Raw genomic sequence first — 7,442 nt, 5'->3', positions numbered from 1 at the left:
CTAAACATATGTTTATGCTGAATAACAAATTATGCATGTGTCATCCATCACGCTCTAAACAAGAGTAACACCACAGTACATTGCAGATCTTTTTTTAAAAATTGCGAGGGGAAGCGATGAATGAAATTTACGTATAAAAAAATTAACAGATTAAGGGCATTTAAAGAAACGAGTTCATCAATCAATTTATTTTTTACTAATACGTCACTAATAGTTTGCAACATACATCTAAATTTGTTACTGCCAACTGGACAATAAATTTTGTTCGTTATTACAGAAAAAATATACCTTCGAGAAAATTCACCTAAAAATGTACTCTACAGTATTATAACCAGCTAAAGCGATGGAAACGTACTAATACCGTCAGATTTGGATACTTTAATGTATTACACGGTATTTGCAGTTTCTGACTTTTATTCTTATTTTACTTATCAAATTGAAAATTTTAAAACAATACGATGAAATAGCTGTAATTACTTAGCATATACTTAACACTAAAGATTTTATAGTATTCTAGCTTGATTCATTACAACACTTTTTATTTGGAAACGCCAGTCTTGCTATTTCCTACTCTTCTAAAGTGCCGAATGAAATTTATAGAACATAGGTATATACAGATTTCTGAGCTTATAATTATTTAATTTGAGTGCAGTCATTTTAATTGCTTTTGTTAGGCCTAGAAAGTCTATTACATCGTCAGCTTATGTGGTTCACACCACTGCACAATAATTTGTTTCTACCTAATTCATATATATTAGGAATGCGCTTCTGGCTGGTGTAGGTTCGGCCCAGTTGATAAGTTTTCTCTTTAACGAAAGGCAGATAAGATATAGCTCTAATGTGTTATTTCTACATACTTTTAGTTTAAAACCCGTAAAGGACTAGTTAGGAAGAATGTAAGAAAATACTTCTGCAGTAAAGCATGATTTTAATCATTAAACAACGTTACTTATAAACAGTTAAATAGAAGTTAAACAACTTGGAACTTGGATGTAATATTGTTTATTAAAATAACTGAAGTATAAAAGAACTTGTACAGCTATGGATAAAAGTTTCGTATCATCATAGAATTTTAGGAATGAGACGCAATGAAGAAAAAATATAATTTAGGTCTTCTATTTAACATTATTTAATCCAAGAAACTCTAAAATTATATCACAAATGTCTATAGGAATCCATAGTAGTGTTTGCAGGGCATTTCACGGTTATCTACAACTTTGAGCATATCGGAAAAGACGGAAAGGTGTCATCAATGCCTGGCTTCATATGTCTAATCAATAAAGTTTCTCTGATTCCTTACGTTCAATCGTTCTATGTTGAGCTCAGAATGCTTAAACTTATACCGCAAGGTGTCTCATTACATATGTTGTTGCAGTGTCTATAAATACTGGGATGATTTCCTTCGTACGGTTTGAGAAGTTCCTTTATTTGAACCACCAGATAGTGAGTGTACAGTGGAACCAATATAAACCCGTTTACAACAAGCACATATAAACAGCGTACGATTGCTAGTGTTGAAATTGAATCTTTCACTTTGTATATTTAATGTCTTACAAAGTGTCTGCGATTTCTGACTTTTATTCTTATTTCACTTACCAAACTGAAAATTTTAAAACTTTTGCGATAAAATTTGAGTTTCCTTGATTAAATAATGTCAAATAGAAGATTATAGTAAAGTTTTTTTTTTATCAAGATTAAAGATTCGATTCCAACACTATGGTGGACGTACGTTGTTTACAAATTTACAAGTTCCTGTCGTAAATATGTTTATATCGGTTCCAGGTATGCGAACGGCGGTTTGAATCAAAGAACAACTCAAACCGAATGAAGAAAGTCAATTACCGTATTTACACGTACTTCAACACCATATGTCATGTCATTTCCAGTATTTACACGTACTTCAACTCCATATGTAATGTCATTTCCATTGTTTACAAGTCCTTCAACAAAATTTGTAACGTCAATTACAGTATTTATACGTACTTCAATACCATAACTAATGTCAGTTCCATTATTTACACGTACTTCAACAACATTTGAAACGTCAATTACAGTATTTATACGTACTTCAACACCATATGTAATGTCAATTCCAATATTTACACGTATTTCAACGACATATGTCATGTCATTTCCAGCACTTACAAGTCCTTCAACAACATATGTCATGTCATTTCCATTACTGACAAGTCCTTCAACAACATATGTCATGTCATTTCCAGTATTTACACGTACTTCAACAACATATGTAATGTCAATTCCAGAATTTACACGTACTTCAACAACATTTGTAACGTCATTTACAGTATTTACACGTACTTCAACGAAATATGTCATGTCAATTCCAGTATTTACACGTACGTCAACAACATTTGTAACGTCAATTACAGTATTTACACGTACTTCAACAACATATGTAATGTCAGTTCCAGTATTCACACGTACGTCAACAACATTTGTAACGTCAATTACAGTATTTACACGTACTTCAACAACATATGTAATGTCAGTTCCAGTATTTACACGTACTTCAACAACATTTGTAACGTCAATTCCAGAATTTACACGTACTTCAACAACATTTGTAACGTCAATTACAGTATTTACACGTACTTCAACGAAATATGTCATGTCATTTCCAGTACTTACAAGTCCTTCAACAACACATGTAATGATACACCTTACGATAAAAACATCGTCATTCTCAGCTCAGAAGAAACAGAAAACACATTATCAATCGAAAATACTTTACTGAGTAAGTATTTAAAGCCATACATTTCATGGTTTTCCAAGACTTCCTTAATCCTTTAGATTACCCCATGCAGCCTGATCGAGTTATGCTTTAGATTCCCCCATGCTGCCGTAAAGATTATGACATACATAAAAAATGTAAATATATATGGCGCAAAATTAGTGTAAAAACTGGGCCATGTTTTGGCCACTCCACAAAATTATCATTTTCTGAAGATTCAAAAAAAATACTGCTGATTTCTTAGAAAGTTAGCCTTTTTTTTTGTATTTTCTCTTATGTGGCATATCGCGTGAGTAGTGTGCAAAGTTACGGTTGAATTCTGAATCGTTTTTCTACGCGAGTGTCATGACCAACACGAAAATGATAGATTTTTGTCAGTAAATGAAACTGAAAAATGCTACCACGTACTATGCGTTATCCTCACATATAGATAACAATATTTCACAAAATCACATATATATGTTTACAATGTTTTTGTATTAGTCTCTAAAACATTCCTTGTTAGCAATAATAATAAAAAAGCGTTTCAATATCAGGATCACTGTTTACCAACATAACATATTAATAATACAGCAAGTCTCTGTTTTTTGAGTTTGTTTACAGGACCTCAAGTTACACCTACTTTTTCATGACAGTAGCAAATCCCATCTACCAAATTGTGAAACCACTTACAGGCTCTTCGCTCCTCAATAACGTGATATTTCTTTATCATTTCTAAGAGATCGCCGTTAGTGGCAAGTTCCATTACGATATATACTCTATTAGAAAAAAAAAACACATGAGAAATTGTTTTTCTAGTATATATATATAATGAATAAATAGTTCTAATACTATTAGTTACATTAATTGTTAATAGGCATTAAATCAGCACTATCCCATCTATCAGACAAAATCCAAACGCTAATGTTAAACTAGCCAGCTATCATGGAAAATCAATTAAGGGTATGGAGTTGAGTGCTTACATCCACAACGTCCCAACTCCTACTGCGTTTCACTATCTGCTGCCAGTTGTGGGAAGGCAGTTACCCTTAAAGTTCTTAAAATATAAATGAAACCACCCTAAAGATAATCAAATGTAATAAAAATAATTTTAAAGTATTAAGTAAGGACGAAGTACCAAAAGGAAGTGTTATTAATAGATGGCGTAGAAGTTTGATCATGTGATTTTTGAGAGCGCAAGATAGTGTGCTCCTGATGATGACACAGTAAAATGTCGAAACATGAAGAGTGTATGAAACACTTCTTATTCTCACCGTATTTTGTCTTTATCCTGAAAATTATTAAGTAAAACAATATTTTGTATTGTACTTTTGAGAATTTGTATTGTATTTTTAACCTGGGGACAGTCTTATTTTTAAATATTTATTGTGTACCATCATTAAGCGTTGGTTTTACTTCTTTAGTATGGGTTTCCATAAGAAGTGTACATAAATTGCATTCTGAATTACGCTCTGTCTGCCAAGTCCCCCAACTGATGAAGCCTTAACAACAAGACTAGAGCTTATCTACTGTACATCACTTAAGGTCTTGCTTGAAAAGCCATTGATAACATTCTTGTATGAGGCAAATTCATACTATGTAGAAACAAAACATTAAAACTATATTCTTAATTCCAGTAGGCATGATGTAGAAATATATTCGAACTAACCCAGGCAACTTTTCACAAGAAATTAAAATGTAAAAGGTTAATATCCATGACCAATTATGACAGAAGACAGGTTAAAACGAAGGTTAAATAACGACAATGGCAAACGTATTGAATAGGGAATACAGAGCTTCGTAAAACAATAAAAAAAGCAAAGCTACACAATGGGCTATATGGGTTTGCCCACGGTATTTATCGAAACCCGATGTTTAGCGTTATAAGCCATCAGACTTTCCGCTGAGCCACCAGAGAGCAAAAGCAATGGGAACATGCGACTCACCATAGCCAAACAAAACAAACATGACACTTTGTGATGGAATATCTTTGAAATAATTTATAATCACAAGAAATATTACAAGTTTCACGTTCCTGCGAGCTATGTCAAATAGCATGTTTGAGACTACAGTGGTGTCAAGATACGGAATGAAAATTCTACATCTCAACAATTTGAGAAATCAACTATTACACTTGTGTGGTATCGATAAAGTCTCGCAACTTCTGCTTGCTTAAAAGTATATCACAATTGATCTTCAACTTCTCCGGCATAGCAGTAACGTATAACGTACTATGATATACAGAATTCCTGATATCAGCGAGGTGTTATCAACGAACACTTGTATATTCAGCAAAATTACATTTGTACTTGTCTCATTATATTAATATTAGGCCTATTTCATTTTCGAACACTATATTCTTAATCTATACACTATTTTCATTCTTGAATATCCCTAAGAATTTAGTGTTTAAAAATGAAATACCATATTGCCCATAATTAATGCCCCCCCCCCTGTATAAAGCTTACGTTCTGTGACAGCAATAGTAATCAAACATATAATCCACTTTTATTACCTTAATTTTCGTTTGAAGAAAAAGAAACACACACTTATTAGAGTGAAATCAACAAATCACATGTGAAAAAAAAGAATCCGAAACTGCACAAATACTATAATTATAGCCCATCTTTTGCAGTTTGCAACGTCCCCCAGGGGCGTTAATTATGAGCAACACGCAGACCTAATACTAATATCTTACGACAAGTAAATTTGTAATCATTCTTCGACGGTTTCTAAAAGGCGTACACACCATAACAACTACTGTTATAATTATAATGTGACGTGAATATTTAGCGGTAGAAGTGTATTATTCATTTAATACTGTACTTTGTTTTATCGTCTCACAAAGTAAATCAAAAGACAGAATATGTTGAAGGTCTTTTGTACTTTTTTGTATTTACATATGCATATGTTGTGACTGATTTATTATTATATATTTATTTTAATATCGATGTTTGTCTAAATTAAATGTATATTTAGAAATGTACCTAACTTATACTATTAAATATGTATTGCAAAACTCCCGCCTATTCTCTAAAGTTGTAGAAGATTCTCGAGTGTAAGAATCAACAATATGTGTATGTACGTAAGCGCTAGTTTTATTGACAGTATTGTTACGTAAACTGAAATTTCGAGAAACTCTCTACACGCCTATAAATATAACCAATGCGACGCGCCAAAAAACAGTATCTATTATTGGTTTACTATAGTTAGTGTGCTATAAACTTCGGAAGCTATAACTGTGATTGTTATAATACTTATTAATCAGGAAACTTTAGATATTTGACCAGGAACATTTATAAATTTCGAACACAAATCATTCAATTTCAGTGGATTCACATCGGACATCAGTACTTTTACGAAAACATTACCTAACGTCAACGGTGGAAACTCGACCTGTAATCGGCGTGTGATCAACGAGAACTACAGGGCCAGCTAGCTCCATGTAAAGTGAATTATACCTACGCTAACTCGAAATTAACTCGCTCATCATCAACCCTCGATAACATATCAAGGAAGTCCCTGGCTATAAAGAAGACTTTATATTGCTTGTCAGTTTGTGAAACTTTAGTATATAAATCATTGTTTGTAATAGCTGTTATTGTAAATTGTATTGTTGTTTGTATATTAAAACATATTTGTATTGAAAAAGAAAACTGTGTATATCAATCTTGTTGGCAAATATAATAAATTAGATATATCGGCATATATTTAACTACTAAATCCAAAGTACACTTTAACTACTAAATTTCAATTATCACATAGCTCGGTTTCAGACCATTCGAAATTGTAATGCATAACAATGTATAACAAATTTCTTTCCCTAACATTATATGTTTAGTCCCAACGATTTAAAGTAAATTTCAATACACTTAAATGTTACCTATTTCTTGTCTCAATCAATTGTAAAAAGCTGACAATATTAGAGTGCCGAAGAATTTTAATCACGTTTATTTCTCTGGGCAAAAACTTTAAAAGATAATTGAGAGGTGCCTTTCGTTTGGAGATAACTTTTATCGCCACCTTACGACGGTGCCTTGAGGAAGAAGCTATTCGTACTGTTCCGTATGATCCCTTGCCCAATATATCCCCAGTCTTATATCCATACGACTTCAATACGGTTTGTTTACGCGAAAGTTCGTCTGCATCATATTTGTTACGCTTTGGGTCATCCGTTATTAATTTAGTGGGTCTAGCCATTCATGGAAGTTATTTAACTAGGTCACATGCAATTTTTTCCAGCGTATTTATTATCATACTCCAATTTTGTTAACAGACACCTTAACAACGTTTTGAAGTTGGCAGTACCTAGCAATGAACAATGTATTTTGTTAAACATCCATCATTAATTGTTGCCATGTGGGAATAAGTTATTACAACAATACTGCAGGAAAAACGAATATAAAAAAAAACGGACTTTCAGAAAAACGTTAATTGAAATTCACCTTGGCAGCATTGTTACCAATAAAAATTGTATTTATTAATTGACGTTTCGTGTTACCCTCAGATACAGTAATATGTTGTTGAAAGTTTGAAAAAAAATATATAAAATTAAATTAACATTCATAACTTCACGAGAATTGACGTTTTAAATAATGGTATACAAGCCAATGAATTCCGTGGAATAATATACAGAGGAATTGGTAAAGTTACAAATAGAAGCAGCACATTGTCGTTCTACCCGAAATGTCGAGCTCATAAATCTAAATTT

The 7,442-nt window shown here is 32.4% G+C and overlaps 1 pseudogene; it reads right to left on the bottom strand.

The window, feature by feature from the left end:
- Nucleotides 1-6,931, bottom strand: part of LOC106465798 — a 12,283-nt pseudogene extending 5,352 nt beyond the window's left edge.
- Between the last annotated feature and the right edge of the window lie 511 nt (nt 6,932-7,442).

Source organism: Limulus polyphemus, unplaced genomic scaffold, assembly GCF_000517525.1.
Source record: "Limulus polyphemus unplaced genomic scaffold, Limulus_polyphemus-2.1.2 Scaffold2054, whole genome shotgun sequence".
NCBI lineage: Eukaryota > Metazoa > Arthropoda > Merostomata > Xiphosura > Limulidae > Limulus > Limulus polyphemus.
Note: the sequence above shows the minus strand (reverse complement) of the source record. Positions and strands in the feature narration are given on the sequence as shown.